The sequence below is a fragment of the Rhinichthys klamathensis genome, unplaced genomic scaffold, assembly GCF_029890125.1.
Source record: "Rhinichthys klamathensis goyatoka isolate OS25496 unplaced genomic scaffold, OSU_Roscu_1.1 h1tg000035l_1, whole genome shotgun sequence".
NCBI classification, from domain to species: Eukaryota; Metazoa; Chordata; class Actinopteri; order Cypriniformes; family Leuciscidae; genus Rhinichthys; species Rhinichthys klamathensis.
Genome location: NW_026606583.1, coordinates 230,509 through 240,941, shown reverse-complemented (window position 1 = coordinate 240,941; position 10,433 = coordinate 230,509).

Here is a 10,433-nt window from a genome sequence, read left to right as displayed (position 1 = left end):
GGCAACGCCGGGGTTTTTAGGGAAGATGCCGACTCAGGAGAAAGATAACCCGCTAAAGCCTCTTCCACTTTAGGCATCTTCCCATAACCCATATCCCGTGCCCCCATAACATTACTGTAATCCACCATACTGGGATTGGAGACACGGGATGAGTGCGGTTTATCCCACGATCTCGAAATCTCTTTGTGGAGATCGGGGAAAAACGGCAAACCCCGGCGCTGAGGTTGCGATCTGTGCTGCAGGAAACGCTCATCAAGCTTGCTTCTTGCGTTCCCTGCTCATCATGTGGCCAGCTGATGTTAAGTCTGGCCACAGCACGAGTCACAACCTCCACCAGCTCCTCATAACCTTGGCCGTGAACTGGCGCGCCTAGATCACGGTCATCCGCATCGATGCTGAGCACATCTACTTCCTCGGAAGCAGAGAGCTCAAGCATCGGGACCTGATCATGGGCAGGAGAAGCCGCGATGCGGGCTCCTGCACCACTCTCAGAGGCTACGAGATCCTCGGATGAAGAGTGAGAAGGTGCCTCAGCAGTCTCAATCTCATCCACAAGATCCCGCTGCGAACCCCACGATCTCAATCGCCGCGCCGCCTCAACGGACGCGGGACCAGAACCATGGGGAACGCGAGCCTGACCGTGCTCATCAAAGCACGCCAGCCGGGAGCGCAGCACTCTAATGGGAAGTGCTTCACAGTCTACACAAGCAGCTCCCTCGAGAGCTGCCCGTGCATGCTGCGCTCCCAAACAACTCACACACAAAGCATGTGTGTCCCCACCCGTGATGAAACGAGGGCAGGGAGGCACACAAGCTTTGAATTGTTCGCTGGCCATAATATACAATATTTTCTGACAAACAACACCAAATAAGACAGACAGTTTTCAACACAGAGCGCTTGCTGAAGAGCGAAAGCTAGTTTGTGTTTTTTTTTTTTTTCGCGTAGCTTTTATGCATCCGGTTATGCCGTCACATGTTACGTCATGACGCAACACCAATCAGGATTGGAATAGTTTCATTCATACTTCAGAGGCGCACGCTAAGGGAGCGTCCCCAAAGAGTCGATTCTCGACGCAGTGTTAAGTTCCCTCGAAAGGGAACCGAGAGCGGATCTTCTGCTAGAGATGATGTATGTGGCGCTGCTATGGCTGCAGTGAAAGGAGACGTGTTGAATTTTTGTATGGAGAGCGCGGTTCATGGTTGTAACGACAGACGTATGGGAGCGCAAGCGCTTTTTTATGAAAGCTATACCTGTCTGTAATGCAACAGCCTGTTGTACTGCGTTTCTGTATAATATTGATGGTTTATAGTCGTGGCGTCATAATGATTGTATTAAGAGGTGGATTAATTCGGGTAGGACACCACTGAAGGCCTAGGTGTGAAATGCACGGCCCGCCACTGGAGGAAACGCAAGCAGCCATGTCGGAGAAGGATGACGGCCGCTGGTCATGATCGAAATAAAGTAAGCAAAAGTGAATCTTGTGTTGTTTTATATTGCTCTCTGGTATGACGATTTAAGTGTCAAATCGCTAAAGATTTTTTCTTTTTTTTTTATATCCGGCTATGTAGCTGAATCAGCCGATATCCGAACAGTTTTCATTGTAGGCTACAGCAAACTTATTAACGCGTTTAACATGATTGAATGACATCACAAAAAGTATGATATGCTCGATGGTACTAAAAAGAATTATTAAAAGCGCATTATACCGTGAATTTCAGCCAGTCGAGTGACAGTCTGTCTCTGACTGCAGTGTGTGTGTGTGTGTGTGTGTGTGTGTGTGTGTGTGTGTGTGTGTGTGTGTGACTGACTGACTGACTGCGTTTCACCGCCTGTCAGCGTTAGAGCATTGAATTCTCTTTATAGCGCTTGAACAAAATACACATAGCTACAATTACTTAAATAATTACAATTACAAGATAAATATTCATCTTGGCGAGTATTTGCATAAAACAATCAGTAATAACTGATTAGGGCGTTTGTCATTACTGTAGTAGGTCTTAAAGTGAGAGTAACTGTTGTTAGTGTTGTCAATGTTAATCAAGCAACAACAATACAGCACAATTAAAAAAATGAAAATTATCCACTGTTTGTAACTATATCCTTGTATTTATTTGTCCTGTTTTGTTTCTTTTTGTTATTTGTTCTTATTTCATTACTGAGTGTTTACTTGATTATTTAAATAATTACTTGGATGTTCCTGGTCTTGTGTTGGACAAAAAAAAAAGAAGAAAACGTCTCGGGTTACGTCTGTAACCCTCGTTGCCTGAGAAGGGAACGAACGCTGCGTCGAAAATCGACACTACGGGGAATGCCCTTAGCATGACGCGTCTGAAGCCTAAATAGAACTAGTCCAATCCTGATTGGTGCTGCGTGATGACGTCAGCCGTGACGTCGTAGGTGACGGTGAGCGGAACTATAAAACGGGCACCGGAACCCGGAAGCGGCAGCTTTAAATAGTCCGAAGCAAGTCGTCTCTAGGGGCGCGAAGAGTGTGGCCGAGGGACACATTCAGGGAACGAGGGTTACAGACGTAACCCGAGACGTTCCCTTCCGAGGGAACTCCGCTGCGTCGAAAATCGACAGTACGGGGAACGCAATGCCCACTGCGCCACACTAAGAGAGTACGCCCTGGTGTGAAGCAATCTGGCACACTCAAGACGAGAGAACTTGTGAACCCGGAGTAGAGGTCAGATCCAGACTGTAATGTCTTATAAACGTGTGAGGGGAGGCCCAGCCTGCGGCATCACAGACCTCCTGAAGGGAAACACCCGCAAGAAGGGCTTTAGAGGAAGCCACTCCTCTCGTGGAGTGGGCCTTAAGCAGAAGAGGTGAAGGCAGGTTGCGCACCTCGTAAGCTGCCGAAATAGCCTCTACAATCCATCTACTTATAGTCAGTTTGGAAGCAGGAGAACCCTTTTTAGGCGCCCCAAAGCACACAAAGAGCTGGTCCGACTTTCTCCAGCCTGAGGATCTCTGCATTATGGACCTCCAGGGCTCGGACCGGGCACAGTAAATGAAGATTAGCTTGCTCAACCGACACATGGGGTGGAGGATGAAAAGCCTGGAGGATAATAGACCGTGCCACATTTGAGGGCACTTTAGGGACATAGCCCAGTCTAGGATGGAGAATAGCCTTTACTTTGCCAGGAGAGAACTCGAGGCAAGAAGGAGCGACCGACAGAGCCTGTAAGTCCCCAACTCTTTTAAGGGATGTGATGGCAAGCAGGAATGCTACCTAAAAAGACAAAAATTTCTCCGACACCTCACCCAGAGGTTCGAAGGGCGCCAGGGATAACCCTTCGAGGACCACTGTTAAGTCCCACGAAGGAACTCTGGACTGGGTGACAGGCCTCATCCTCCTTGCTCCACGAAGGAAACGAACAATAAGAGGTTGCCTCCCCAAGGTGCCCACCCCTAAAGGCGTGTGGAAGGCAGCCACGGCCGCCACATAGACCTTAAGCGTGGACGGGGAGAGCCCGTCAGAGAAGCGGTTTTGAAGGAACTCCAGCACTGAAGCCACTGGGCAGTTAACTGGGTCCAAAGAGTGATCTCTACACCATAAAGAGAACACATTCCACTTCAAAGCATATAGTCTCCTCGTGGAGGGGGCTCTAGAGTTTAGAAGGGTCTCAACAACCTCGGTTGAGAGACCTGCATTTATGAGCTGGTCCCCCTCAGAGAACCACACTCGGGCCGGCCATTACGGGGCTACTAGAAGTAGGCTGACTCCGTACCGCCGGACCCTCTCTAGAACCCCTGGGAGCAGAGCGATCGGGGGAAAAGCATACAGACGTAGCCTCGGCCACGTCTGTACCATGGCATCCAGTCCCAGAGGAGCTGGATGGGTAAGGGAGTACCATAGCGGGCAGTGAGAATTCTCTCGGGAGGCAAACAGGTCCACCTCCGCCTGACCGAACTCCTTCAATATTAACTCCACCGACTCGGGGTGGAGTCTCCACTCCCCGGGCCTCAGCCCCTGCCTCAACAGGATGTCTGCTCCCAAATTGCTGTCCCCCGGGATAAACATTGCTCTGATTGACAGAAGTTTTCCCTGGGACCATAGGAGAACTTGATGCGCCAGTCTGCACAGAGGGAGCGACCTCAAGCCCCCCTGACGGTTTAAATATGAGACCACCGACATATTGTCCGTTCGCACTAGAACATGATGACCTCTGAGGTCCGAGAGGAAATGTCTGAGAGCCAGAAACACTGCCATCATCTCCAGGCAATTGATGTGCCAAGAAAGATGATGGTCCCTCCAGAGACCTCTGGTGTAGCGGCCTTCCATTACCACACCCCAGCCTGTGAGGGATGCATCCGTGGTCAAAATTTTCCTCTGACACGGTGCTCCCAACAGAGGACCCAGGGACAGGAACCACGGTTTCTTCCACATGATCAAAGAACGAAGGCATCTGCGCGTTACTTTGATCGTGCGAAAAGGTTTCTCCCTCGGGGAAAACCCTCTGGTCCTGAGCCACCACTGCAGGGCCCTCATATACAGCAGGCCAAAAGGAATAACGTTGGACACTGCTGCAAGAAAACCCAGAACCCTTTGGAAATGTTTGACAGTGACAGCCTGGCCTAGTTTGATACTCGTTACTGTGGTCAGGATGGAGTCTATACGAGCGGGAGACAGCTGTGCCCGCATCGTGACTGAGTCCCAAACCACCCCCAGAAAAGTTGTTCTCTGTAGGGGAATTAATGAACTTTTCTTGACATTGAGCCTTAACCCCAAGCACTTTAAGTGATGCAGAACAACATCTCGATGTTGAACCGCCAACTCCAGCGACTGCGCCAGTATCAGCCAGTCGTCGATGTAGTTGAGGATGCGAATGCCTTGAAGTCTCAAAGGAGCAAGAGCAGCATCCATGCACTTCGTGAAGGTGCGAGGGGACCAGGCACGTGCACACATAGACATCAAAGGGGGCTTGAGCACCTGCCCTTTTTATTCCTGGAGAGAAAGTGCCCTTTTTTCTGGGATGCTTTTTTTTTATTTATTTTTTTAAATAATATATATTACTGTTTGCGCACAGCTTCCCTGTCAAACAAATATATTTATTGAATAGTGTATCTAAATATCAGGTCAGGAGTTTTGAAGCGCTCCCTCTCTGAAGCGCCGATCAGAGTAAACGCGTCTGCTCTCGTGAGCTCGCGCTGCGCTGCCGTTCGGACTTTGAGCCGAGCGAATAAACAGTCCGTGAGGCGCGCGCGGTTCAAATGAGTTTCGTTCTGCTTTTGGCACATAAACATTATCGAACTCGATATTGATATCGAGTATTGACTCGATATTGATATCGAGTATTGACGATATTGACTCAAACTTCATATCGAGAAAAATTATATCGCGATAATGAATGAATGGCCATATCAATTTAAGACGTGGCTAAATGTAATTTATGACCTTGTATGGAAAATCCGGATGTTTTTATGACTTTTTATGGCCTAAAATTCTTATTATTAAAGTTAATGACTTACATACATCAAGAGTCTTTCCCCCTGAAATGTAGAAATCTAAATTGGTGAATTTGGAAGAAATCTACAGATGCAAACAGATGGAGGATAGTAGGTTTAAAACAAACTCCATCTAAATGTGGATTTTGAAGGTTTTATTTGATGATGATGATACAGTCCTGCCTCAAATGTGAAACTAAGTCCATGTCACCATCAGGTGTATCAAATATACACTTGATTGAAACTAGTAGCATAGAAAACATGCACATTGTGGCATGGTTTCCTTTGCTGCTCTATAAACCTATGAATACTAAGGAGACCATGTTTCTGTGTGAACTGATTATTTTGTAGCCATCTTTTGAAAATAAAACAACTGCGTGAGTTTGAGGAAGATAAAATTAATTAACTTTTTTAATACATTTTTTGTAAAGTCAGAGTTGTGTTAATATATATATACTTTTTTGTAAAAAAAAAAAAAAAAAAAAAAAAATTATGAGAAGTGCCCTTTTTTTCACTTGAGCCCCTGCCCCTCAAACTGTCTGTGCACGTCCCTGGAGGGGACAGTGCTAGGCCGAACGGAAGAACCCTGTATTGATACGCTACTCCCCCGAAAGCGAATCTCAGGAACTTCCTGTGCTGAGGAAGGATGGAGATATGGAAGTAAGCATCCTTTAGATCTATGGTGACAAACCAGTCCTCGGACCTGATTTGACTCACAATTAGAGGTATAGTTAACATTTTGAACCTGTATCTCCTCAGAGACCGATTCAATACTCTGAGATCTATAATCGGGTGCAACCCCCCATCCTTCTTGGGAACTATGAAGTACCGACTGTAGAACCCGGTTTCCCAATCTTGAGGAGGAACACGTTCTATGGCCTCCTTTGCCAAGAGGGACTGAACTTCCTGTTCCATGACCTGTCCCTGCTCTGGTTTGACCAGCGTGTGAACCACTCCGCTGAATCGAGGTGGACGATATTCGAACTGAATTCTGTACCCCTTCTCTACTGTGAGCAGGACCCATTGAGATATACCTTGAAGACCCTTCCAGGTGTCTAGATAATCCACTAAGGGGATCAGCCTCTCGGGACTGACCTCTGGTCTGTGGTGGCAATTTTAATGATATTCATTGATCTTTCGTAAAATATAGATGATTCAAAGAATGTCACATGTGTGTCTCTCACTTGTAGTGAGAGAAGATTCTGTTTATGTACCTGGGGAGGCAGAAGGGGGAGACACTCCAGAGAACAGACGAACAAGGACCTCTGACCTAGATGTCAGAAGGCCATTTGGTGCAGGGGAGTTTAGTGGGCCAACTAGTGACGTCTATGGAAAACTACTGGGAGGAAGGCTCTGGGGGGAAGAAGGCCTTGAAACTAAGATAAAAGCTAGTTCAGTCTGTCTGGGGGTGTGTCACTCTTCTGCACAGGGTAACAACTGTGTATTAGACTGCTCCTATTCTTGCAAGAATAAATACTTCTATTTTATATAATTTGACTCTGAGTGTCTCTTACGCAGTGATGTTTGTTTGAGATTAATTTTTGCCACAACAGATTGGTGTCAGAAGTGGGATTCCTTGGAAGTGCCTTCTGGACCTGAGAGCGGACGGTGTTTGGCCACCTGTACTGAGCAGTTCCAGCTCTACCTCGTAAATTTCAGAGAGAGGGGCCGACCGCTATCAGGGCCAGGAGAAACTCCACTGGAATCAATTGAAAGAACCCGGTGGCAACAGAAGCATCTCTGGTAAGAGACAGTTCAATTTATTTTCTTTTGGGTAAGTTAATTAAATTCAGTTTAATTGGGGAGAAGAGTGAAATGGAACCATATTGGCTGAAGGCTGTTTCTGTGGTACGTAATCTGAGATTAATTGAGATCTATATAGATCAAGAAATTTCAAACAGATACGAGGGAAAATGATCTGAGATTAATTGAGGTCTGTAACAGAACAAGAAATTTCAAGCAGATAAATAATCTGGGATTAAGTGAGAACTGTGACAGATCAAGAGATTTCAAACAGATAGGTACCCTGAAAATTAGTTGTTCCACGACGGAGCAAATTGTTTTTAGGTACTGAGGCTAATTAGGGGGAACCAGAACAGTTTTTGGTAAACCTTAATTAGGAGGGCACGAATAGTGCAACCCGACCGATTTGGGTTAAAAGAAAGAATCGGGTCTGTTGGGGACGCCTAAACAGATTAGAGAAAACGCGCGTTGAAGAGAAATCCACAGGGAACAGAAAACAGCCAGTATGGGAAAATCTCAGAGTAAGCATGCCAAATTTGATACACCGGTTTTCTGTAGAACTATGAAAGTATGGGGGGAAATGTATGTTTTAGATATTGAAAAAACTGAGAAAATACCATGATTTCCCCAGGGAGGGAACACTGACGACAAATAGACTAAGAGTGTGCGAGAATCAGTGGAACAGGGCAGCGGGACAAAAGGTTGTTGTGGCTGCGTTCAACATGTGTGTAAAAAATGTGAACAGATAATGGATTGTTGGCTTGAAGATAAAATGTCGAACTGCCAGGAGAAATAATGTTTTTACTTCTTCATCCAGTAAATGGATGCATGACATTAGATGTCTATAGAACTTAAATTTATATGACAAGGATTGAAGTAGCAAGAAGCAATAAGGCTGTCTGTGTGAAATAGAGGGAACTGTAAGTGAGACTTGGTGGAAGAGGGAAGTGAAAAAAAAAAAAAAAAAGTTGGTGTGTGAGACATGTGTGTGTGGGGATTGTTCAAACAATCATGTACTGGTTAGATAATGAAGGAACTGGCATGTTTGAGAAAAGAAAGGAGAGGATAATGAAGGAACTGGCATGTTTGAGAAAAGAAAGGAGATGATAATGAAGGAACTGGCATGTAGGGAAAAGAAAGGAGAAATATAGTAGAAAACTATATGTGATGAAAATAGACATGGTCTGACAGAATTTATGGAAGTCAAGATAACTGTTTAAATGATATGAAAAGTTTTAGAATAAAATAAGGCATTGTATGATTGACAGGGATTAACATGATATGAAGAATGTTTTAAGCAGAATGGGGAACAATTCTAGATTTTGATAAAATAATGATTGAAATGATGATATATCTGCTTTATTTTATTAATGTTAAGAAAATAAGGGTATTGAAGCAAGTAGCTATAATGGTTGTCTGTGTAATTTACGGACTGAGTAATATAATCTGTTTTGGAGAAACAGTAGAGATAAGACTGAGACAATAATGATAATATTAAGTGATGGAAGGAAAAAGGCTTCAAACCAGTTGTAATGAAAACTAGAAAAAAAGTTTGATGAGACAAACTTTAAGTTGGCTTGAGAAAGCCGGACCAGAGAGTTTGAAGAAGTTTAAAGTAGTTTGAAGTCGGATAGATTGATTAGTTAGAAAAGAAAAGAAAGATTAGTTAGATAGACAGAAGGATTGGTTTCACTGAAAGAAAGATTAGTTAGAAAGAAAGAAAGATTAGTTAGAAAGAAAGAAAGAAAGATTAGTTAGAAAGAAAGAAAGAAAGAAAGATTAGTTTAAAAAAGAGATAAAGAAAGAAAGAAAGAAAGAAAGAAAGAAAGAAAGAAAGAAAGAAAGAAGAAATGTTAGTTAGAAAGAAAGAAAGAAAGAAAGAAAGAAGAAAGATTAGCTAGAAAGAAAGAAAGAAAGAAAGAAAGATTAGTTAGAAAGAAAGAAAGAAAGATTAGTTAGAAAGAAAGAAAGAAGAAAGATTAGCTAGAAAGAAAGAAAGAAAGAAAGAAAGATTAGTTAGAAAGAAAGAAAGAAAGATTAGTTAGAAAGAAAGAAAGAAAGATTAGTTTAAAAAAGAGATAAAGAAAGAAAGAAAGAAAGAAAGAAAGAAGAAAGATTAGCTAGAAAGAAAGAAAGAAAGATTAGTTAGAAAGAAAGAAAGAAAGATTAGTTAGAAAGAAAGAAAGAAAGATTAGTTAAAAAGAAAGAAAGAAAGAAAGAAAGAAAGAAAGATTAGTTAAAAAGAAAGAAAGAAAGAAAGAAAGAAAGAAAGAAAGAAAGAAGAAAGATTAGTTAGAAAGAAAGAAAGAAAGAAAGAAAGAAAGAAAGATTAGTTAGAAAGAAAGAAAGAAAGAAGAAAGATTAGTTAGAAAGAAAGAAAGAAAGAAAGAAAGAAAGAAAGAAAGAAAGAACGAAAGAAAGATTAGTTAGAAAGAAAGAAAGAAAGAAGAAAGATTAGTTAGAAAGAAAGAAAGAAAGAAAGAAGAAAGATTAGCTAGAAAGAAAGAAAGAAAGAAAGAAAGAAAGAAAGAAAGAAAGAAAGAAAGAAGAAAGATTAGTTAGAAAGAAAGAAAGAAAGATTAGTTAGAAAGAAAGAAAGAAGAAAGATTAGCTAGAAAGAAAGAAAGAAAGAAAGAAAGAAAGAAAGATTAGTTAGAAAGAAAGAAAGAAAGAAAGAAAGAAAGAAAGAAAGAAATAAAGAAAGAAGAAAGATTAGTTAGAAAGAAAGAAAGAAAGATTAGTTAGAAAGAAAGAAAGAAGAAAGATTAGCTAGAAAGAAAGAAAGAAAGAAAGATTAGTTAGAAAGAAAGAAAGAAAGATTAGTTAGAAAGAAAGAAAGAAAGAAAGATTAGTTTAAAAAAGAAAGAAAGAAAGAAAGAAAGAAGAAATGTTAGTTAGAAAGAAAGAAAGAAAGAAAGAAAGAAGAAAGATAAGCTAGAAAGAAAGAAAGAAAGAAAGAAAGATTAGTTAGAAAGAAAGAAAGAAAGATTAGTTAGAGATAAAGAAAGAAAGAAAGAAAGAAGAAAGATTAGCTAGAAAGAAAGAAAGAAAGAAAGAAAGATTAGTTAGAAAGAAAGAAAGATTAGTTAGAAAGAAAGAAAGATTAGTTTAAAAAAGAGATAAAGAAAGAAAGAAAGAAAGAAGAAAGATTAGCTAGAAAGAAAGAAAGAAAGAAAGAAAGAAAGATTAGTTAGAAAGAAAGAAAGAAAGATTAGTTAGAAAGAAAGAAAGAAGAAAGA